Source organism: Coregonus clupeaformis, chromosome 20 (assembly GCF_020615455.1).
Source record: "Coregonus clupeaformis isolate EN_2021a chromosome 20, ASM2061545v1, whole genome shotgun sequence".
NCBI lineage: Eukaryota > Metazoa > Chordata > Actinopteri > Salmoniformes > Salmonidae > Coregonus > Coregonus clupeaformis.
The window spans coordinates 37,099,971-37,124,970 of NC_059211.1; the positions used below are offsets into that span (position 1 = coordinate 37,099,971).

Here is a 25,000-nt window from a genome sequence, read left to right on the forward strand (position 1 = left end):
CAAATAAAAATTATAATAATTATACCAACAAGAGGGCGGAGATAAAGATAGAGTTTTGGCGGTTACATTTATGCATTAATTCTGATTGGTTAAGTTAAGGTTTAAAGTTTGGGATAGGGTTATAACAGAAACAACTCAATGGTTAAGTTTAGGCATTTATTCCGAATGGTTAAGGTAAGGGTTAAGGGTTGGGATAGTGTTAAAACTAAAAACAAAAAAACTAGTGCCTTGCACTGGGATTGTACCCGCGATTCTCAGAGCTGATCCACCATACCCGTCCACAACGCCCTATAGCAAGCCGCGAGCCTACTTGATGGTAATAGCGCTGACTATTGCACCTAATGGCCGGTATTGAAGGTATCTCCCGATGTCCTGGGGACCTGGATGAACGTTGAATAATGCATTGGATCTGGAGTGACATGGCTGCACACACACCCACAAAAACATATACACACCAATGACTATGACACACATATGATCGCACACACATGCACACACACACAGAAGCAATGTCATCTGTATCTCTAGGAGCAGAAATGGGAAAATGAACAAGATTCCTGTGGGAATGCTTACTCCTCAAACCAGAGACGTTTACAAGTGTTCCATTTCATCCCTCTCAACTGCTCACACAAACACGCACACACACACACACACACTTATGTTCTTCAGAGAGGGTCAAATACAGGTTAAAGAATGTGAAATCACCATGGCAGTATGCTAATTCTCAGCAGCCCTTCACAATGGAACTGTCAATCTAGGGACTAGAGTCTCATTGAGAGGGAGACAGTATGACTACTGTGTGTTGTGTGTATGTGATTGTCCCTGTGTCTGTCGGTAATCCAATCAGCAGGCAGCAAATCAAATAACAGAGAAGGGCTACAAAACAAGACGTCTGTCTATACACAGCTACAGTAGGTGGTGATGACAATGTACATCACTCCTAATAGGATGGGGATCTTTGCCTCATCAGAGGTTTAGGAAACTCTTTAAAGGGATGGCTTGCACCCGAACAGGAGAGGAGTTAGGATGCTGAGTGCTAATATCGAAGAGGTACTACAAAAATGATGGGATATCAGTCCTTGTCCGCCACCTCTTGTTTTATTCCACGTCCTCGTTCGAGGTGTAGGCCTAATGGTTCTATCTATTCTAACTCAAGCCAAACCCATGGTATTCTCTAATAGGGAGGTTACCTGCTGAACATGGCATGTTCGTATTAGAGACTCCGTCTGTTCTGAAATCCCGCAGCTGTGGCCTTTGGCTGATTCATGTAAATGCCAGAAGTTTGATTTCGAAAATGTATTTTATTGTAACTCTGGCTTCTCAAGCCAACGTGTACATTCTGGTCATAACTAAATCTTGGTTAAATAAGTTTATGCCGGACTCTGATGTGTCTCTGACTGGTTATAATGTTTTTAGATCTGACAGAGTTGGCAGAGGAGGGGGTGTCACCATATACATAAAGAGCAACTTAAATGTTTCTGTATCTATTACCATCTCTGTCCCTAAGCAATTTGAATGTCTAGTCCTAAATGTGGGCCTTGGTAATAATGCCCATCTGACAATAGTGGGAATTTATCGCCCTCCCTCTGCCTCCATATGTGCTCTTAACAAATTGTCTGACCTGCTGTCTAACTATGCTAAATCTGAATTATTAATGGTGGGTGACCTTAATCTGGATTGGTTGATGCCAGTATCTGATAGGCTGAAATATATTTGTACTAAGCTAAATCTAATTTAGCTGATAACTAAACCAACTTGCCCCAACTGTAACACCCTGAAAATCTACTATTTTAGATATTATTCTAACAAATACCCCTTATAAGTTTACAGCCAATGGGACATTTGCTAATGAGTTCAGTGACCATTGTCCCGTTGCCTGCATAAGAGATGGTAAACTACCTAAATCGCATTACTACAAAGATAATGTTTTTGAATTTTAAAGAGCAACATTTTTGGTCTGAGTTGGGGTTGAGTGACTGGTGGGTTGTATCAACAGTCACTAACTCAGGCCCTTAATTGTTTTATTTCCCTGTTTAACTCTGTTGCAGATAAACATGTGCCATACAAAATGCTAAGGGTGAAAGAGATTTAATCCTTGGTTCATGCATGAAATGTCTGGGAAATTACAGGAAATAAATGTAGCTTGGGCTAAGGCTAGACTGACTGATTCTACGTCTGATTGACAGTCCTTCAGACATTTGAGAAATAGATGTCTATCTCTGGTTAGAAAAGCAAAATCGGCCTCCCGAGTGGCGCAGATCCATGCCTAAGGCGTCAATACAGATCTGCACAATTGGCCCAGCATCGTCCGGGTTAGGGTAGGGTTTGGCTGGCTGGGATGTCCTTGTTCTATCGCGCTCTAGTGACTCCTTGTGGCGGCCGGGTGCATGCACGCTAGCTTCGGTCACCAGCTGTATGGTGTTTCCTCCGACACATTAGTGCGGCTTGCTTCCAGGTTAGTGTGTCAAGAAGCAGTGCGGCTTGGCAGGGTTGTGTTTTGGAGGACGCATGGCTCTCGACCTTCGCCTCTCCCGAGTCTGCACGGGAGTTGCAGTGATGGGACAAGACTGTAACTGCCAATTGGATATCACGAAATTCGGGAGAAAAATGAGTAAGAAGAAGAAAAATAAAATCAACATATTTCTTGAATTCTGTATTGGAGAGTGGTGGTAATCCAGCTAACTTCTGGAAAGTGGTCAAATCTTTGAAACCAAACTCCACCACCTCGTTGCCATAGCAGGTTTTGACAGCCTCTGGTCCCATACTAGACAAAATTGAAATTTGTGGTGCTTTTAATAACCATTTAGCTTCAGCTGGACACCTGTTTGAAAGGATAGTCTCTGAAAATGCATATCATTCCACTAGAGGGAATCCTCTCGTCACCTCAGAACAGATTGTAGAGAATGATGCACTAACAGACTCACATACTTTATTTTCATTTCAACCATTTGATGTCTATGATGTATTAAGTGTTTTGCTAAAGATTGATGTTAAAGAATCCATAGGGGCTGATTCACTTGATCCCTTCTTTCTGCAGCTCTCTGCCCCATTTATTGCAGAACCATTGACCTATATTTTTTACTTTAAAATGGTTTCTGGTGTTATCCCTAAGATCTGGAAAACAGCACATGTCCTCCCTCTACATAAAGGAGGAGATCCTTCTGACTCAGATAACTACGGTCTAATCTCCAAATGATCTTTCCTTTCCTACATTTTACAATCCTTGGCCAACTGTCACCTAAGAACTTTTTTAACTTCTTACTCTATTCTTAATGTGCACCAATCCGGTTTTAGACCTGGACATAGCTACGCTTGTTTTAGATAATGTGTTAAATTGTTTAGATCATTAAAATCATTGTGCTGCCTTATTTATAGACCTTTCCAAGGCCTTTGACACTGTTGACCGTCACACTCTCATTCAAAGGTTGACTGAAATTGGCCTGGATCAGGCTTCTTGCAAGTGGTTTGAGAATGATCTGTCATACAGGACACTGTGTGATTTCTGATGGTGTTAAGTCTAGTTTCCTGGATATTACGAAAGGTATACTGCAGGAATCAGTATTGGGACATGTTCTCTTCACTATTTATATGAATAATATTGGTCTATCTGTTTAAACTTTTAATATTAATCTGTATGCAGACAATACTGTTATGTATGCCATTGCCCCAACTGCAGACCAGGCGTTGTTAGAGCTACAATCTGACTTTGTTGCCTTACAAAAAGCCCTGGTTGGTTTAAAACTTGTACTTAATGTGGGCGAAGACTAAATATATGTTGTACTCCTGAGTGGCGCAGTGGTCTAAGGCACTGCATCGCAGTGCTAACTGTGATGCAGCCGGCCGCGACCGGGAGACTCATGGGCGGCGCACAATTCGTCCAGGGGAGGGGAGGGAATGGCCGGCAGGGATGTAGCTCAGTTGATAGAGCATGGCGTTTGCAACGCCAGGGTTGTGGGTTTGATTCCCACGGGGGGCCAGTATAAAAAAAAAGATGTATTCACTAACTGTAAGTCGCTCTGGATAAGAGCGTCTGCTAAATGACTAAAATGTAATGTAAATGTTGTTCTCTAATTTTCACAAAAATGTTTCAGATGGACTACACATTTATTACATGAATGCATTGATCAGGTTTTGGATTGACAAGTATTTAACGTTTAAAAAACATAATGATGAGCTAGTTAAGGATTGAAAAGCTAAGTGTGCTTATTTTTTTTGAAAAATATCTTGCCTCTCCCTAAACAGCAGGAAGCAGATTGTACAGTCAATATTCCTGCTAGTTCTTGACTATAGTGGGGGTGGAGTTCTGTCTCTATCTCTCATCAGACCTGCTCTCTCTCTCTCTCTCTCTCTCTCTCTCTCTCTCTCTCTCTCTCTCTCTCACTCTCTGTCACACTCTCACACACACACACACGCCTGTATGTTAAAAGTTAAAGAGTGTGAAATCAGCATGGCAGTATGCTAATTCCCAGCAGCCCTCCGCAATAGAACTGACAATCTGAGAATTCTCTGTGTGTTCTCTCTCTAGCTCTCACTTTCTGCCCCCCCTCCATCCGTCTGTCTGTCTGTCTGTCTGTCTGTAGGTTGGTGTGTGGACATCTGGATGTGTGTTCTTTCTTCTGAATCTGATGGAAAATCTTTAGATCAAAAACAACAGATGTTTGAAGCCAGACTATGCATCCCATCAAAGACAGTGCCTCTAACTGAACCACCACAGAGGTTATGTAGCCCTTTCCTGCAGTCAAATGACCTAGTGGCATCATGGGTGGAATGTTATTAATATTTTTCATAATTTCATAATTAATACACTTTCCTTCTACAGTGCCTTGCAAAAGTATTCACCCCCCTTGGCGTTTTTTCCTATTTTGTTGCATTACAACCTGTAATTTAAATTGATTTTTATTTGGATTTCATGTAAATGACATACACAAAATAGTCCAAATTGGTGAAGTGAAATAAAAAAAATTACTTGTTTCAAAGAATTCAAAAAAAATAATAACGGAAAAGTGGTGCGTGCATATGTATTCACCCCCTTTCCTATGAAGCCCCTAAATAAGATCTGGTGCAACCAATTACCTTCAGAAGTCACATAATTAGTTAAAGTCCATCTGTGTGCAATGATTAGCATGAAAATGTATGCACTCACTAACTGTAAGTCGCTCTGGATAAGAGCGTCTGCTAAATGACTAAAATGTAAAAATGATCTCAGTATATATGCACCTGTTCTGAAAGGCCCCATAGTCTGCAACACCACTAAGCAAGGGGCACCACCAAGCAAGCGGCACCATGAAGACCAAGGAGCTCTCCAAAGAGGTCAGGGACAAAATTGTGGAGAAGTACAGATCAGGGTTGGGTTATAAAAAAAATATCAGAAACTTTGAACATCCCACGGAGCACCATTAAATCCATTATTAAAAAACTGAAAGAATATGGCACCACAACAAACCTGCCAAAAGAGAGCCGCCCACCAAAACTCACGGACCAGGCAAGGAGGGCATTAATCAGAGAGGCAACAAAGAAACCAAAGATAACCCTGAAGGAGCTGCAAAGCTCCACAGCGGAGATTGGAGTATCTGTCCATAGGACCACTTTAAGCCGTACACTCCACAGAGCTGGGCTTTACGGAAGAGTGGCCAGAAAAAAGCCATTGCTTAAAGAATAAAATAAGCAAACACGTTTGGTGTTCACCAAAAAGCATGTGGGAGACTCCCCAAACATAGGGAAGATGGTGCTCTGGTCAGATGAGACTAAAATTCAGCTTTTTGACCATGAAGGAAAATGTCTGGCGCAAACCCAACACCTCTCATCACCCCGAGAACACCTTCCACAGTGAAGCATGGTGGTGGTAGCATCATGCTGTGGGGATGTTTTTCATCGGCAGGGACTGGGAAACTGGTCAGAATTGAAGAAATGATGGATGGCGCTAAATAAAGGGATATTCTTGTTGAAAACCTGTTTCAGTCTTCCAGAGATTTGAGACTGGGACGGAGGTTCACCTTCCAGCAGGACAATGACCCTAAGCATACTGCTAAAGCAACACTCGAGTGGTTTAAGGGGAAACATTTAAATGTATTGGAATGGCCTAGTCAAAGCCCAGACCTCAATCCAATTGAGAATCTGTGGTATGACTTAAAGATTGCTGTACACCAGCGGAACCCATCCAACTTGAAGGGGCTGGAGCAGTTTTGCCTTGAAGAATTGGCAAAAACCCCAGTGGCCAAGCTTATAGAGACATACCCCAAGAGACTTGCAGCTGTAATTGCTGCAAAAGGTGGCTCTACAAAGTATTGACTTTGGGGGGGTGAATAGTTATGCACGCTCAAGTTTTCTGTTTTTCTTGTCTTATTTGTTGTTTGTTTCACAATAAAAAATATTTTGCATCTTCAAAGTGTATGCATGTTGTGTAAATCAAATGATACAAACCCCAAAAAAATCCATTTTGATTCCAGGTTGTGAGGCAACAAAATAGGAAAAATGCCAAGGGGGTGAATACTTTCACAAGCCACTGTATGTTAAACAGCTTTGTTATATTTCAGTCTTCTGTGATGTATATAAAGTGTAATATTGGGATGCAAACTCAAAACTGAATACATTTCAACTCTATATCTTACATGGTACAGGTGCATTCTTTTTTTAAAGCCCATAACCATGTGTGTGAGGTGTATACTTTTGTTTCAAAGTAGATTTGTTTAAGACTACCAAGAAACACTCTGTGTGATCCTGATTTAGCCCACTGCAGTAAAAGGTTTTAAACAGAGATGTCTCAAGATGACAGGAGGTGTCAAACAGGAAGAGGAAGTTGGAGCAGAAGTTGAGATGAAACATAATGTGAGGTCACACCTATTAACTTACCTTCCATTGATAACACAAACACGTAGAATCCCTACGGCACCCTGCGATCCACAACAATTAAACCTGCCACACACTTGTGTCACCTTCTGTTGTTGTCTGTCTGAAACCAGTAACACACACACAGACTCCCTTAGGTTCTCTCCTTATCATTCCAGCCAATAGCTATATTACAGGACTGATGAGACAGGTACTGTACATTCTGTATCCAAAGAGTCCCCAGCCTTCACTATCTAAATACCTGTATACTCTGTGTGTGTGTGTGTGTGTGTGTTCCTAGCCTCCTTTATATTTGTATGACCTGTGTTTGTTGTCATGATCTTTAACTCAGCTGATTAATGGAGATGTGCACAGATATTCACTGCAGTGGGCATGCGCGCACACACACACGGTCGCTGCATTGGGCTCTATCATTTCTAAGTGATAAATGTGTTTTTGCAGTTAATGGTGAGAAAGAAGAGCTATAGCGTGTTAAAACATATTGTCATACTATCCCTAGGAGAAAGAGATAGTTTGATTATTATACACAGTACATTACAAAAACAACAACAAAATGACTGCTTGAACACCAAAAGCTCTGACATACACAGAGAGCAGTTTTCTGGATGTAATTTAGATGTGGTATTAGGCCACTCTGGTCCGTTACTATGTCCTGTTTCCACTGTGAGAGCTGCTGACCTAACTAAGGATGGGGTGAGGGGTCAACACCAGCCCTGCACTAGGAATGAAACAACTCAGATGGAAGTCATGACTTGGAGGATGTAAAGAAATTAAATGCATGCTGTCCTATAGGAGTTGTCTCATATTCAATCTTTCAGCTGTCTGATTATAATAAAACAGCTCCAGGGTGTGTGTGTATCTGTGTATGTGTGTGTGTGTGTATCTATGTATGTGTGTGTGTGTGTATCTGTGTATGTGTGTATGTGTGTGTGTGTGTGACCATCTCTCCTACATTTCAAATCTGTTCTGCCATATCTCTACCACTCTCCAGCTGTCACACAGCAGCCCAGCGTGTGTGTGTTCATGACAGAGTGTTGCCTGCCTTTCTCCAGTGAAAACATGGATTCTACTTTAAACACAACTTTATACCAGTGTTAATTTTTCAAAAGAAATAGTGACTAAAATATTCATCAAACACCTACAGTGGGGAAAAAAAGTATTTAGTCAGCCACCAATTGTGCAAGTTCTCCCACTTAAAAAGATGAGAGAGGCCTGTAATTTTCATCATAGGTACACGTCAACTATGACAGACAAAATGAGAAAAAAAATCCAGAAAATCACATTGTAGGATTTTTTATGAATTTATTTGCAAATTATGGTGGAAAATAAGTATTTGGTCAATAACAAAAGTTTCTCAATACTTTGTTATATACCCTTTGTTGGCAATGACACAGGTCAAACGTTTTCTGTAAGTCTTCACAAGGTTTTCACACACTGTTGCTGGTATTTTGGCCCATTCCTCCATGCAGATCTCCTCTAGAGCAGTGATGTTTTGGGGCTGTCGCTGGGCAACACAGACTTTCAACTCCCTCCAAAGATTTTCTATGGGGTTGAGATCTGGAGACTGGCTAGGCCACTCCAGGACCTTGAAATGCTTCTTACGAAGCCACTCCTTCATTGCCCGGGCGGTGTGTTTGGGATCATTGTCATGCTGAAAGACACAGCCACGTTTCATCTTCAATGCCCTTGCTGATTGATGGAAGGAGGTTTTCACTCAAAATCTCACGATACATGGCCCCATTCATTCTTTCCTTTACACGGATCAGTTGACCTGGTCGCTTTGCAGAAAAACAGCCCCAAAGCATGATGTTTCCACCCCCATGCTTCACAGTAGGTATGGTGTTCTTTGTCCTCCAAACACGACGAGTTTAGTTTTTACCAAAAAGTTCTATTTTGGTTTCATCTGACCATATGACATTCTCCCAATCCTCTTCTGGATCATCCAAATGCACTCTAGCAAACTTCAGACGGGCCTGGACATGTACTGGCTTAAGCAGGGGGACACGTCTGGCACAGCAGGATTTGAGTCCCTGGCGGCGTAGTGTGTTACTGATGGTAGGCTTTGTTACTTTGGTCCCAGCTCTCTGCAGGTCATTCACTAGGTCCCGCCGTGTGGTTCTGGGATTTTTGCTCACCGTTCTTGTGATCATTTTGACCCCACGGGGTGAGATCTTGCGTGGAGCCCCAGATCAAGGGAGATTATCAGTGGTCTTGTATGTCTTCCATTTCCTAATAATTGCTCCCACAGTTGATTTCTTCAAACCAAGCTGCTGACCTATTGCAGATTCAGTCTTCCCAGCCTGGTGCAGGTCTACAATTTTGTTTCTGGTGTCCTTTGACAGCTCTTTGGTCTTGGCCATAGTGGAGTTTGGAGTGTGACTGTTTGAGGTTGTGGACAGGTGTCTTTTATACTGATAACAAGTTCAAACAGGTGCCATTAATACAGGTAACGAGTGGAGGACAGTGGAGCCTCTTAAAGAAGAAGTTACAGGTCTGTGAGAGCCAGAAATCTTGCTTGTTTGTAGGTGACCAAATACTTATTTTCCACCATAATTTGCTAATAAATTCATTCAAAATCCTACAATGTAATTTTCTGGATTGTTCTTTCTTAATTTGTCTGTCATAGTTGACGTGTACCTATGATGAAAATTACAGGCCTCTCTCATATTTTTAAGTGGGAGAACTTGCACAATTGGTGGCTGACTAAATACTTTTTTCCCCCACTGTATTTTTCAGTGATAATTGACGAGACTATAACTGACTAAATAGACCCAGAAAAAATATAACTAAACTAAAACGAGACGAGACAAAAATAATCTCTGTGACTAAAATGTTTACTAAGTGGACTGGACAAGAGTTTTTGGAGAGATTGAGAGCTTCTCAGTGATATTATGAGCACAGATGCGCAGCGCAGTTCTGTTCAGCAGTGGGAAGGAAGTGCGACACCCAGCACACACAGCCTAGCCTACATCAGCTGGTGAGCTGCGGGGAGCAAGCGATGAGCGGGCGCAGACAGGCTCCGCCTCCGATTATACACATTGTGCAGGCGACTCTCTTTCCCTGTTGATAACCAGTCACCACTAGCCTTCTAGTTAGCTACCCTTTGCCTGGTTAAGAAACACCAGCTGCTTTACGAAATTAAAAACAATAGCAGCATTAAGTTTAATAGTAAAACAACAGTCTAGCTATGTTTTTCTCCACCTTGAGTATAGAAACGTTTTTGAATATGTAGTCTCGCTCAACCCTCTCACTTTCCCCACTGCATTTCATAGCCAGGTTGTGTAGTGTAATAGCCAAGTGTCCCTCTTTTTCTCAGAGGAAACAGTCTGATTATAGCCATTACCGTTCAAAAGATATGACCCATAATACCGACGCTACGTTTTTTTCTTTCTATCGTGCATTGTAGGGCCGCATTTTACATTCATAAAGCATATCGCTGGCCGTTCTAGGCTACTTGCAGACTGGACCATTAACCATTTGTTTAGGTTACACCTTGTTCAGTCATATTATCTCATTAGCTAGCTATAGCTAACCTGGGACGTGTTCAACAGGACGCAATGTTTTGGAACTTTCATGACAATGGCAATGACGCAACCGAGTAACGGAGGTGCAACCCATACTACTTTGCCAATACTTTGCGACACCATCTGGTGATTCTGCTACTCTTGCTCTTTTTCTGCGCTTGTGTGTGTCTGTTTGTTTTGTATGTAATGTGCAATATCTATGTAGGCTTAATTAGGAATTTACATGGCCAGATAATTGTTTCTTATATGTTTGTCATATTTCTGCTGTTGGGATGTTTCTGCTGTTGGTAGGACAAGGCCCAGCCCAGAGCACTTCAGCTGGGCATGGACACCAGAGACACTCTTCAGCTGTTTTAAAATGGCTAAGAACAGTCGACATCATCATTAGGAGACGTTCTGTTTCCAGAGTCAGAAACAACATCGGTAATAATGCATGTGTTATGGTTGTTTGGGTTGATCTGAGACAGAGAGATAGAGTGTTCAACTGAGAGACACAGTCATCCATTTTGGAAGATATACACTTCTCAACTCTTTGTTTTTCAAAAAACTGGCACAACAACAAAAGAAATCATCCTCATCTGTCTCACATTCCCTCTCTTCGCACACAAACACACTCTCCCTCTCTCTGAATAGCAAACTCACACAATATACACTCCCTTGCTTCGTTTATCTCTCTGTTTTCTCCAGCGGTGAACACTGCTGAGACACTGAAACACTGTTTCTCTCCAGCACCTCATCATCACGCACGCACACACGCACACACACACACACACACACACTCACACTCACACACACACACACACACACACTCACACACACACACACACACACACACACAAAGACACACAACAAAGACACACACTGTCCCTGATCTCTCTTCTAACTAAAATGCATAAACACATTTAAAGCCACTCCCTCCAAATGGACACACAAACTTTTAATATCACCATTTACATGCACAAATATTCATCAATATTCATGATTATGCAAATCCTTCTGCCCCAGTCACCATGACGAGGAGAGTTCCTGCTGGGAGGAGTCAGCGTTGTCAAGGTAGACAGGCTGACGCCCTTCCGGCCATGTGTTTGTGTGTGTGTTTGTGTGAGTGTGCGTGTTTTTGTGTGTGCGTGCTTGTGTGTATTCTAGTCGGACAGATGCTCTTGCATATTCATGACCCCTCAGAATGCTGTCCAGGAGTGATGGGAATAAGAACAGTCCCACAGCATCACTCAGCACAAACACCCACACACGCCCACACACACACAGACACACATGAAAACGCATACACATACACACTTCATGACAGTAAGCACACACACACCCACATACAAATACCATACATATGCAGTGTCAGCAGATCTGAGGCTGGGTGCAGAATGAAGGTGCAGAAACACAGAGTAGCAACACTGAGTGATGAAGTTATAAGCAGAATATCAACTCATTGTTTCTGGCTGTTTCCCTTTAACTATAGGTGGCACCACTCCAGTGTCAGGCAGATCGCTCAAGATTGAAGATGTCAGGAAATGCTTTCAAAACCGGCCACTAGGGACAACAGTGAATGCTATTACCATCAAGTAAGCTTGGGTTTTGCTAGGGCGATGTGGACGGGGGTGGTGGATGTATGTAATCCCATGACTCCCATGACTCCGGGTGACTCCCATGACTCCCATGACCCCGGGTGACTCCCATGACTCCATGACTCCGGGTGACTCCCATGACTCCGGGTGACTCCCATGACTCCGGATCCGAAGGTTATGTGTTCAATCCCAGTGGTAGACAAAAAAAAATTACCCTATCACTAACCTTAACCCTTACCTTAAACATTTGGAATGAATGGCTAAACTAAATGTTTTAACCCTATCCAAAACCTTAACCATTAACTTCGAAATTTGACAACTTCGAAATTTGACATTTGGAGAAACGGAATGATGCTGAGTAGGAGGTGTCAACCCAGGTTGTCAAAAGCACTTCAAAAGTTGATGTTTGCAGCAACTTCAAAATTTGATGTTTGGAGAAATGTGGATAAACATCAGAATCTGGAGTCAAATTGGTAAAACCGTGAGATCATGTTGCCAGTGTAGTGATGGTGTTCTTCTGTAGAGAGAGGCAGAATAACACATTTCATCTTTGTGAAAGTTTGACAGGTGTTACAGGCAAATTATTCCCCCGGCTCCTTCCTGTGGTGTGACGGCTAAACCTTCCCTCTCCCTCAACAGCTGCTCTGATAATTACCTCTGCTGCTACACTCTGTCTTCCTACGTTGGGGTGTGCGTGCGCCTGCGTACATCCGTGTGTGTGCCTGTGTCGCTATCTCTGTGTTAGCTGACTTTAGTGGCAGGCTAAACCACAAGGATTATTGCGTGTGTCACTCTTACCGGGGACTGAACTGAAATGTACACAGACACACACTATCTCAAATATACACACACACACACACACACACACACACAAACACAGACACACACTCAAATACACAGGTACACAGTCTCAAACACCATCTCTCAAACACACACACACACACATATTCAAATACACACACACTGTTTCAAACACACACACACACACACACTGTCTGAAACACACACACAAGGTGAGGAAGAAAGAAGCAGGTTAATTAACTCTACTTTGAGCTATTTTCAGGGAGTCAGCATAATCTGAGAGGAGATGCTGAAAGCCTGCCAAACTCTGATACACACACACACACACACACACACACACACACACACAAACACCCTGAAACGCTGCCAAAGTTTGACATACACAGCGTTCTTCATCAATCGATTAAATCAATGTAGCCAAACAGATTATTCAAAACAACAGCGTTCTAATTCCACAAACACTGAGGGAGGTGGGGTTAAACTCCTGTACTCTCATTGGTCTAATCCTGATAACTCATTAGCATGACACACCTGGGGTCTGTTCAGGAGGGCACAGCTGCAACAGAGCTGGTTTACCTGATGAGCCTGGGACCTGAAGACTTGCTGTTCCTCTATCTGTCCCTCAAATGGATTCTATCAGTCTGGTACTATGTAGCCTTAAACACACACACACAACTTACAATGTGTCATTCTGGTTGGCGTATGAGACTCTATTGTCAATAACGTCTGTTCCGTAATAGAATGTTCACCCTTCACCTCCTTCCATTACCTTCTCTCCTTCTCCTCATCCATCTATTCCTCCGTTCATCCATCCATCCTCACCTCATCTCCGCCCTGTCACTGCACTGGCCATATGTCAGCCCTCCAGTGTGTATGTGTGTGTGTGTGTGTGTGTGTGTGTGTGTCTATATGTTATTGATCTGATGCATATCCCTGTACACTGGCTAACCATGACAAATCCCATGACACACAGTGGTCAGGGTATGGCCTCGCACTGAGGGAGTGAGAGAGGGAGTTAGGGGTATGGAGATAGAAAGAGAGAAGGACGGTGGGGAGAGGGGTGTAAAGAAGGAGCACAAGAGATAGGGGATGGAGAGGGAACTACAGGGAAGGGAAGAGAGAGGGAGTTAGAGAGAAGGGGAGAAAGGGATGGAGAGAGAGGAAGAGATGGATTGTGGAATGAGGAGGTGTATATAGAGCGAGGGATGGAGAAAGGAAAAGAGAGAGATAGAGAGACAGATTAGAGAGAATAAGAGAAAGAGAGATGGAGGAAGGTATAAGATGGTGTAGTCAGCTGGAGTCTGATGAAGGTGGACCAATCAATTATTCTCAACAATCAATAATTCAGAGTGGACTGGGAGTAGTTTCCGTGCGGCATGCGTGCGTGTATGCGTGAGAGAGAGTGAGTGAGGTCCCACTCAGAAAGGGTTTATTACTGCAAGGGCAAGGCCCCGCCCAGCCCAGACACACACACCCCAGCGGCTCTGATTTAAGAGTTCCAGTCAGTGTGGAGCAAGGTTTCAGAGACTGGAGCAGTGAGTTATTCTCCCTCCCTCCCATTCTGTCTTTCCCTCTCTTTCTCACTCACTCTAAACTTCACCTTTTCTCTCCTGCTCCCGCCCTCCGTCTTCCTTTCTCTCTTGGTTGTCACTCCCTCTCCTCCTCTCCCGCTCTCTTCCCCCTCTGCTCTCACTATGTCCTTTCTCTCCCCCACTCCCTCTCCTCCTCTCCCGCTCTCTTCCCCCTCTACTCTCACTATGTCCTTTCTCTCCCCCACTCCCTCTCCTCCTCTCCCGCTCTCTTCCCCCTCTACTCTCACTATGTCCTTTCTCTCCCCACTCCCTCTCCTCCTCTCCCGCTCTCTTCCCCCTCTACTCTCACTATGTCCTTTCTCTCCCCCACTCCCTCTCCTCCTCTCCCGCTCTCTTCCCCCTCTGCTCTCACTATGTCCTTTCTCTCCCCCACTCCCTCTCTTATTTTCAGTCTCTTCTAAACCACTGCAGAGCTGCAGTCCCTAACACCTACGGTTGATACTACCTGGTACAAAAACCTCTGCCCATAGTGCACACACACACACACACACACACACACAATCCATTTCTCCGTAATTGAAAAGATGCCTTGGCTGTTTGCCACGCAGCTAAAGTGGATCAGATGGCAGAATCTCCCTGAGGTAGTTAATCTTAACCACACACACCCTTGCACAGGCTGAGTGTGCACGCCTAATGTTCTCTCCTTGTGTCACAATATGTATAGACCTGTAGGAGGACTATTTATCTACTTAGAGCTTCACTGCAGAAGAGGGGTGGAAGGAGTGAGAGAGGGAGATAGAGAGTATATGCGTGAGTTGTTGTTTTAATCCTATAACTGTCATAGGAAGCAGTTTATCCCAAAGCCAGCAGGATAAATGTCTGTAATGGATAGAGCCTGGTCATGTGAATAAAACCAAGGTTTACTACTAAGCTGTTTGACTATCAGACCTTACTTCATTTGAACATACTCCCTTCAGAAGCCCAAACACTGTAGGAAGTGGAGTAGTGTTACTGGTCTGAGCTCCTCACTGTGTAGAGAATCAGGGGGTCACAACTCTAATTAAATGTCCACACCTCTTCTGACTGGTCAGAAATAGTGAGAAGGGAAAAGACAGGTTAGAGAAAGAGAGGAAAAAGAAAGGTAGAAGAGATGGTGTGTGTGCCCCAAATGAACCCGATTCCCTACATAGTGCACTACTTTTTGACAGAGCCCAATGGTCCCTGGTCAAAAGTAGTGCACTATATAGGGAATAGGGTGCCATTTGGGACACAACCTTTCTGGCTCCCTCTCAGAGTAGTGAGTCAGTTGCAGTAGAGTCCCCAGCCCGCCCCTGTGACCCTGGCCATCCGTCTACAGCTTTCTCACACACACACACACACACACACACACACACACACACACCCACACCCACACACACACACACACACACACACACACACACACACACACACACACACACACACACACACACACACACACACACACACACACACACACACACACACACACACCCACACCCACACCCACACCCACACACACACACACACACACACACACACACACACACACACACAAAGACACACAGTGATGCACAGCCAACACACACAAACAAACAGACCCACATGCACAGCACACACACACAAACAAACTGGGAGGGAGGGAGAGAGAGCGAGAGAGAGATGGACTCATCCTCTCCTCTTCCCTCTCTCTGTAAGATGCCTCAGTGCCCTGTGATCCTGCCAGACACAAAGGAGTCAAGAATTCCAAGTTTTCCTCCAATCTTTTCTTTCTTCTTCTCATCTCCTTCTCCTGTTTCAGTGGTTCCAGCACTGGCCAGGTGACAAGTCTGTCTGTTCTGAGTGTGTGCCAGTCCTCTAGCCAGCCTTATAGATCAGACAAATCAGACAGAATGTCAAAGTGGGCCAGATTATCTCAGCTCACAACACTGCCTCCACACACACACACATTAATACCATTGATCTCCCTCTGCCCAGCACTCCAACACACACAGACACACACACACACACACACACACACACAGACACAGACACAGACAGAGAGACACACACACACTGGGGCAGGGACAGACAGAGGATAGGGGGCTCTGGAGCTAACTGTTGGAAGAGGATGAAGAGAGGAGCTCTTTGTCAACCTCTGCCTATAATACAGATACTGGCACACACACACCTGCCTTCTCTAATGATGATTTATGTGCAGCCCAGAACAGGCACGCATGACTGCAGCAGTTGCACACACAGACACACAACATGTGAAAGCACATGCAAACAAACACATATGGAAACACACAGTCTCTTCCTCTCTCTCTCTGATATAAAGGTGTAAGTAGGAGAGAGAGAGACAAATATTGATGTATGGACACATGAGGGTGAGAAAAACGCACACTAGTCTAGAAATATCTATACACATAATACACCCCCTTATGTACAGACAGACAGACAGACAGACAGACAGACAGACAGACAGAGTGAGGAGATTTCCCCACTCCCCCTTGAATGGGACAGAGATATTGAATGGGTCAGAGATATTGAATTGGTCAGAGAGAGAAACAGACCAGTGCCACTCCAGCTCCCTCAGTCCTCTGGAGTCAATCCAAGCCTATTCCCATGAGGCCTGGCTGGGGAGATTCCTAACCCGCTCCCCAGGCTTCACTCTGGGCCTGTGGGCCTGGCAGGAGCTGGCAGCACCACCATGCTATTGTCCTAGAGAAAGAGATTATAACCACACACGGCAGGCATTGTCCTAATGTCAGGCTACACGCGCACACGAGCGACACAAACACAAGCTGCAGACTGCTTTGCCACCCCAGCCATTGTCATAATGTTAATGTGTAGAAGAAACAATAGATCATACAGAATATAACACAATCTACTCTAAGTAGCTCTATGATAGAACACTGGCTCAAGCTTCACCTGCTAACACTGAACAAGAGGATTCAACCAGAGATAGTCTCTCTAGACAGACCGGTTGCCTCCCATAATGTACCAATGCTCCAGCTTACACGTCTATAGAACTTCCGGCGTTAGTAGGGACTAAGAGGACAAGTCGGAAATGGGATGCACGTCCCGGTGATGTAACTGCCGGGAAAGGCTACATGGACACGTCTGGTGCTCAAATTGATGATGTATGTCGAGCAGCTGATAGTCGAGTGGAGACAAATGGATTCGGTTCAGTCAGTTCAGTCAGTCGTCCTGATGAGCCCTTCCCAGCTAACTAGTTTTGGCTGGCTGGCTAGCTTGCAACAACAGCAGCATGGCGCTAGTTAAAACTTGTAAAAGAAAGTGATGTTTATTTCGATGGGCGAGTGTCACGACTTCCGCCGAGGCTGCCTCCCCTCCTTGTTCGGGCAGGTTTCGGCGTTCGGCGTCACCGGCTTACTAGCTACTGCCGATCCATTTATCATCACTCCATTTGTCTTGTCTTCAATCACACACACCTGGTCCTTATTCCCTCATTAGTCATGGTATAAGTGTTCCCTCTGCTTCCTTGTCTGTGTGGGTGATTGTTTATTGTGGAGATTAGTGAAGCTCGGTGGAGCTTGTGTATTGTGTATCGACAGGAGTATTTTCCCGTGTGCCTTGTATTTTCCAGTGTGCCTGTTTTGTGCCCTGGAGTGTGTTTGACGCATTTCTGCGTAAACCTGTATTTTGCAGATTAAAGCGTGTTATTCTGTGATTTACCCTCCTGCGCCTGACTCCTTCAACACCACCTCATCACAGCGAGGGAGAAATAACTTGTAAACTCAGCAAAAAAAGAAACGTCCTCTCACTGTCAACTGTGTTTATTTTCAGCAAACTTAACATGTGTAAATATTTGTATGAACATAACAAGATTTAACAATTGTGACATAAACTGAACAAGTTCCACAGACATGTGACTAACAGAAATTGAATAATGTGTCCCTGAACAAAGGTGGGGTCAAAATCAAAAGTAACAGTCAGTATCTGGTGTGGCCACCAGCTGCATTAAGTACGCAGTGCATCTCCTCCTCATGGACTCCACCAGATTTGCCAATTCTTGCTGTGAGATGTTACCCCACTCTTTCACCAAGGCACCTGCAAGTTCCCAGACATTTCTGGGGGGAATGGCCCTAGCCCTCACCCTCTGATCCAACAGGTCCCAGACGTGCTCAATGGGATTGAGATCCGGGCTCTTCGCTGGCCATGGCAGAACACTGACATTCCTGTCTTGCAGGAAATCATGCACAGAACGAGCAGTATGGCTGGTGGCATTGTCATGCTGGAGGGTCATGTTAGGATGAGTCTGCAGGAAGAGTACCAAATGAGGGAGGAGGATGTCTTCCCTGTAACGCACAGTGTTGAGATTGCTTGCAATGACAATAAGCTCAGTCCGATGATGCTGTGACACACCGCCCCAGACCATGACGGACCCTCCACCTCCAAATCGATCCCGCTCCAGAGTGCAAGCCTCGGTGTTATGCTCATTCCTTCGATGATAAACGTGAATCCGACCATCACCCCTGGTGAGACAAAACCGCGACTCTTCAATGAAGAGCACTTTTTGCCAGTCCTGTCTGGTCCATCGACGGTGGGTTTGTGCCCATAGGCGACGTTGTTGCTGGTGATGTCTGGTGAGGACCTGCCTTACAACAGGCCTACAAGCCCTCAGTCCAGCCTCTCTCAGCCTATTGCGGACAGTCTGAGCACTGATGGAGGGATTGTGCGTTCCTGGTGTAACTCGGGCAGTTGTTCTTGCCATCCTGTACCTGTCCCACAGGTGTGATATTCGGATGTACCGATCCTGTGCAGGTGTTGTTACACATGGTCTGCCACTGCGAGGATGATCAGCTGTCCATCCTGTCTCCCTGTTAGGCTGTCTTCGGTGTCTCACAGTACGGACATTGCAATTTATTGCCCTGGCCACATCTGCAGTCCTCATGCCTCCTTGCAGCATGCCTAAGGCACGTTCATGCAGATGAGCAGGGACCCTGGGCATCTTTCTTTTGGTGTTTTTCAGAGTCAGTAGAAAGGCATCTTTAGTGTCCTACGTTTTCATAACTGTGACCTTAATTGCCTACCGTCTGTAAGCTGTTAGTGTCTTAACGACCGTTCCACAGGTGCATGTTCATTAATTGTTTATGGTTCATTGAACAAGCATGGGAAACAGTGTTTAAACCCTTTACAATGAAGATCTGTGAAGTTATTTGGATTTTTACGAATTATCTTTGAAAGACAGGGTCCTGAAAAAGGGATGTTTAGCTGAGTTTAGTATTGGACACCATCTGGATGTCAATGTAATATGCCAATTAGCTAAAGTAACGACAAGCCTGTGTGAATGACCAGTGCAATGGTATTGTATCGAGCCCAACGGGCAAAAACTGGTTGACTCAACGTTGTGTCCACATCATTTCAACCACACAATTCGATGTGATGACTTTGAATCAACGTCAAAAACGGTTTGGATTTTAACAAACTCATCAATGTAAGGGAAATTCGTATTTTTTTCACCCAATTCTTTACCTAAATCAAATGACATTGTGACATTTTTATTTTATTTCACGTTGAATTCATGTTAGTTGAAAACTCAACAAAATGTACATCAAAATTAGACGTTGAAGTGACGTCTGTGCACAGTGGGAGGCGTGTATTCCTTACGGAAACCATTTACTATTTAAGGACTAAACAGTGAGTCCTTCGCGTCGGCTTGACGAGCACTGCTGTCCTGCAGTAAGGACAGGGAAGTAGCTAGATAGTGTAGCCAATATCAGGCCAGGGTGACAGCTAAAGCACATTTATTGTTTTTACCAAACAATTACTCAGATAAAAACTGAATGATTCTGAACACTCTCCCAGGTCCCAACTTTGGCAAACAAGTTTCAAATTCTCACTGAAGTTTCTACCCACAAGCATAAACTAGTTAGCTGGGGCGGGCTCATCAGGACGTCTGTCTGAAGAGGACCCTCCCCGGAATATTTTTTCCCCCCTTTCAAAATGTCCAAGAGAATCGGACATCCTCCCCAGACCAGAGGCAGAATGTGTGTGTATGTGTCTGTGTGTGTGTGTTTGTAATTAATCCATCTAAGGATATTGGATTTCTCTTTCTAGGGAGTACACCGGGGTCTAGCCCACCTTTATCACCCCCAATCACACACACACCTCTGTAAACAAACCTAAGCGTGTAATAGTTTAGCTGATCCACCCAGGGGACAGGTAGATTACAGTCCATCTCTCTCTATGTGTGTGTGTGTGTGTGTGTGTGTGTGTGTGTGTGTGTGTGTGTGTGTGTGTGTGTGTGTGTGTGTGCGTGTGTGTGTGCGTGTGTGTGTCTGCTCGGATGATTACAGGCAGGCTGTGGATTTAAAGCCCAACACTTACACCCCCCTAATCCACCACTGCCTCAGATGCAGTACACAAACACACACACACAGCTGCTCGGAAAGCCAAATCCTCTCACCACTACACACACACACACACACACACACTAATCACCCCCTAATAAGCCCAGCAGCCTCAGGATGAGAAGGATGGGAGAGGAAATACAAAGAAGAGAGGGAGGAGAGAAAGAAGAGGGAGGAGGTAGAGAAGAGGGAGGAGAGAAGATGGAGGAGGGAGAAAAGAGGGAGGAGGGAGAGAAGGAGCGACAAGAGGGAGGAGAGAAGAGGGAGGAGAGAAGAGGGAGGAGGGAGATAAGAGGAAGGAGGGAGAGAAGAGGCAGGAGAGAGAGAGAAGAGGGAGGAGAGAAGAGGGAGGAGAGAAGAAGGGAGGAGAGAAGAGGGAAGAGAGAAGAGGGAAGAGAGAGAGAAGAGGGAGGAGGGAGAGAAAAGGGAGGAGAGAGAGAAGAGAGAGGAGAGAAGAGGGAGGAGAGAGAGAAGAGGGAGGAGGGAGAGAAGGGGGAGGAGAGAAGATGGAGGAGAGAAGAGGGAGGAGAGAGAGAAGAGGGAGGAGGGAGAGAAGAGGGAGGAGGGAGAGAAGAGGGAGGAGAGAGAGAAGAGGGAAGAGGGAGAGAAGAAGGAGAGAGGGATGTTCCAGTATGCTTCAACTCCCTATCCTTTCTCACCCCCTCCCCCAAACCTTCCCCCTTTCCCACTCTTTCACCCCCCATCCCTCTGGTCCCACACCTTATATCCATCCTCTCCCCCTCCTTCCCTCCTCCTTCTCCTCTTCCTTCCTCCCTCCTCCTCCTCTTTTACCCCAGCTCCAGCTCCTAGGAGAGGTGACACACTTTGAGGATACATTTAGAAACGGGGTGCAATCCAGAGCATAGAAGACACACACACACACAGAACACACACACAGAGAACACACACACAGAACACACACACAGAGAACACACACACAGAACACACACACACAGAACACACACAGAACACACACACAGAACACACACACAGAACACACACGTGCCGGAACCTACATACACACACACATATACCTAAGCCTACATAGACACGTGCCCATTCAACTTACACATGCTCTTAAACACACACACCCTCTCTCTCTCACATACACACGCGCACACACACATACACACACAGGACAGGGGGTATAGAGGGCAGACTCTTAATGCTTCTGCTGTGACTGGCCCCCTGGAGAGACAGAACGTGTCAGCTCAGAGAGAAAGCGAGAGCGAGAGAAGAGAGAGAGAGAGAGAGAGAGAGAGAGAGAGAGAGAGAGAGAGAGAGAGCAAGAGAGAGAGAGAGAGAGAGAGACAGCAGGGTTGGAAAGAAGAGGACTAAAACTAATTATCTCTACACAGACAGACCCTCAGTGTGGTATAGCCCTCTCTGCTTCACTGCTCAACCCTGAGCAGCCTCTCTAGTCCCTCCTATTATCTCTCTCTTCCTTCCTCCATCCCCTCCTCCACCCTTCATTCCCCAACATTTAACAGAACCATTGAGTTTTTCTAATTTGTGAGTGAGATGCCTTGGGGATTTTTAATTGTCATCATCAATGTTCTAGTGTCATCTCCTTCCACCCTGCAGGCCGTCAAAACCGTCCACTAGGGGCAAAAACAAAAAACGAGTGCCCAGAACTGGGATTGAACCCGCAATCTATGAAGCAGGAACTCGCTGCTTAGACCAATGCGCCATCCATCCACAATTAACAAGGTGAGTCTTAATTAATAGCTAAACTTAACTGTGGAGTTGTTTTTCTGTTTTAACCCTATCCCAAACCTTAATCCTTAACTTAACCAATCGGAATTACAATCGGTCTAAGCAGCGAATTAATGCCTGAAGTTAACCATAGAGTTGTTTCTGTATCCCAAACCTTAACCCTTAACTCAGTCGGAATGAATGCCTTAACTTAACTGTAAAGTTGTATCTAAGTGCCTAATATGCATAAGGTGTCTGGACCGCATGCGTGATCTGTGTTTCTAAATACAGGATGTCGCCACTAGGGGCAAGTTGTATCTAAGTGCCTAATATGCATAAGGTGTCTGGACCGCATGCGTGATCTGTGTTTCTAAATACAGGATGTCGCCACTAGGGGCAACGGTGAGCGCTATTACCATCAAGTAATCCACAAGCTCCGGCTCCGAAGGTCGAGTGTTCAATCCCAGTGATACGCACTAGTTTTTGCAACTTCGATATTTGATGTTTTATCACAAACCCTTCGAAATGTGCTGTTTGGAGAAACATGGAAAATCGTATAATTTTGAAGTGAGACTATGAAAGCTTGTTGATCATTGATTATACAGACTTCACTCTCAGACTGTACAAACACTGAGAAACATAATTATGTCCACACACACATAGACCAACACTCTGAGAGACAGGGGGGAGAGAGAGAGGGGGGGTGAGAGAGAGGGAAGGTGAGAGGAAGAGAAGGAGATAGAGTGAGAGGGAGAGAGGGGGGTAGAGGGGTATAAATGAAATGGGTTGGGGGAAAATAAGGGACAAGTGGACAAGACAGACAGACTTCTCTCTGCAAATAGTTAGTGTTTAGGAGGCCAGAGTGTATGTATGATATACAGTCCAGTAGTCTAATGACTCTGTGTGGGGCAGCTAGGAGAGGTAAGTGTTTGTTGGCTGGAGTTCAATCCACACCCCCCCCAAACCACACACACACACACACGCACACACACAAACTGCCACCTGTCAGTGCAGAGCAGATGTGTGGACATGTGTTTCCGCAGTAAACAAGCCGACTGGGACATAGAGGAGTCTACAAGACAAAAACCCCATCACAACACACACCTGGGTCCCTCCCTCCCTCCCACACACACACACACACACACACACACACACACACACACACACACACACACACACACACACACACTACACCTGAGGCAGCTTGCCCACACAGTAGAGGCATCTCATTAAGAGAAGAAAAGCTTTCACCAGTGACTAAAACCTGATCATCTGTGATAGTAACTAGTATACCTGCACCCCAACAGTCCTGATTCTACAGATAGGAATATACTATTTACACATGTAGTTATATTGCATGGCTATTTAAAGTCTTTGCTCTTTGCCTTTCTCTGTTGTTTTTCACTGGTGGTGTGTCCTGTCAGTCCTCTTAGCGCGACGTCAATATACAGTTGAAGTCGGAAGTTTACATACACTTAGGTTGTAGTCATTAAAACTCATTTTTCAACCACTCCACACATTTCTTGTTAACAAACTATAGTTTTAGCAAGTTAGTTAGGACATCTACTTTGTGCTTGACACAAATAATTTTTCCAACAATTGTTTACAGACAGATTATTTCACTTATAATTCACTGTATCACAATTCCAGTGGGTTATACATTTACATAGACTAAGTTGACTGTGCCTTTAAACAGCTTGGAAAATTCCAGAAAATAATGTCATGGCTTTAGAAGCTTCTGATAGGCTAATTGATATAATTTGAGTCAATTGGAGGTGTACCTGTGGATGTATTTCAAGGCCTACCTTCAAACGCAGTGCCTCTTTGCTTGACATCATGGGAAAATCAAAAGAAATCAGCCAAGACCTCAGATGTTTTGGGGGGGACCTCCACAAGTCTGGTTCATCCTTGGGAGCAATTTCCAAACGCCTGAAAGTACCACGTTCATCTGTACAAACAATAGTATGCAAGTATAAACACCATGGGACCACGCAGCCATCATACCGCTCAGGAAGGAGACGCGTTCTGTCTCCTAGAGATGAACGTACTTTGGTGCGAAAAGTGCAAATCAATCCCAGAACAACAGCAAAGGAACTTGTGAAGATGCTGGAGGAAACAGGTACAAAGTTATCTATATCCACAGTAAAACAAGTCCTATATCGACATAACCTGAAAGGCCGCTCAGCAAGGAAGAAGCCACTGCTCCAAAACCGCCATAAAAAAGCCAGACTACGGTTTGCAACTGCACATGGGGACAAAGATCTTACTTTTTGGAGAAATGTCCTCTGGTCTGATGAAACAAAAATAGAACTGTTTGGCCATAATGACCATCGTTATGTTTGGAGGAAAAGGGGGGATGCTTGCAAGCTGAAGAACACCATCCCAACCGTGAAGCACGGGGGTGGCAGTATCATGCTGTGGGGGTGCTTTGCTGCAGGAGGGACTGGTGCACTTCACAAAATAGATGGCATCATGAGGAAGGAAAATTATGTGGATATATTGAAGCAACATCTCAAGACATCAGTCAGGAAGTTAAAGCTTGGTCGCAAATGGGTCTTCCAAATGGACAATGACCTCAAGCATACTTCCAAAGTTGTGGCAAAATGGCTTAAGGACAACAAAGTCAAGTTATTGGAGTTGCCATCACA

At 44.7% G+C, this 25,000-nt stretch overlaps 1 protein-coding gene across 1 annotated transcript in view; it reads right to left on the reverse strand.

The window, feature by feature from the left end:
* Positions 1-25,000, reverse strand: part of LOC121533334 (disabled homolog 1) — a 235,656-nt gene that overhangs the window by 169,854 nt on the left and 40,802 nt on the right. The gene's annotated exons all lie outside the window — the stretch shown is intronic.